This window comes from Eschrichtius robustus, chromosome 5 (genome assembly GCF_028021215.1).
Source record: "Eschrichtius robustus isolate mEscRob2 chromosome 5, mEscRob2.pri, whole genome shotgun sequence".
Lineage (NCBI taxonomy): Eukaryota > Metazoa > Chordata > Mammalia > Artiodactyla > Eschrichtiidae > Eschrichtius > Eschrichtius robustus.
The window spans coordinates 122,270,885-122,271,690 of NC_090828.1; positions in this window are offsets into that span (position 1 = coordinate 122,270,885).

The window sequence follows — 806 nt, forward strand, 5'->3', positions numbered from 1 at the left end:
ATCAGGTGGAGGGAGAAGAGAAAGATCAGGATATTTATTTTCCTTCTCTGCTGGGCCACATTTTGGCCTTGGCTGTTCTCCTCTCCTGAAGGCTACAGCTTCCATGGAGCAGAAGGTCACAGCTTCCTCCCTTCAACCACAGCTTCTTCTCAGGTCCCACTGCTGCTCCCTCTCTTTGCCCCTTCAGGCCTAAAGGGGGTAATAGCTTCCTACGGTTGCTGGCTCTTGGGTGCTTCACTATCCCTTCCTGGTTTCCTTTAAAGCTTCCCAAACTTTTGTTTATGGCCTCTTCACAAAACTCTCTTCAAGCATACTCCTGCTGAGTGTGCCATGTTTCCCACCAGGACCCTAACCTAGACACCACGGCACACTGTTTATGGAAAACTGTATGTACATATCCAAATATGTATATGCACTCCGAGAGAGGTCTGAAAGGATATAAACATAACATTGTTTTTAGCCCTTTGCCTTTTTCCTATCTGCGTTTAAAAATAAGTGGATTACATGTATTAATGGATTATTTGAGCTTCAAAATAGTTATTCATTTCTCTAATTTAGTCAAATCTTTATACAAGTTTCCAAATTAACCACTCTACTTTTTTAACATACTCAGCCAGACATATCTTTGTATGAGTGTTCTTTAAAGCTGTTCTAACAAAGAAGAGCTGATCATGCAGCAATTCATATTAAGAAATTGCTGAACAGAGACAAGTTTTAGGAATTAAATGAGATTAGTTGTTGGTTTTCTTAAATACCATAACTCAGAACATGCTTTATGCCCTTACAGACTCCTGCACCTGGGCTGT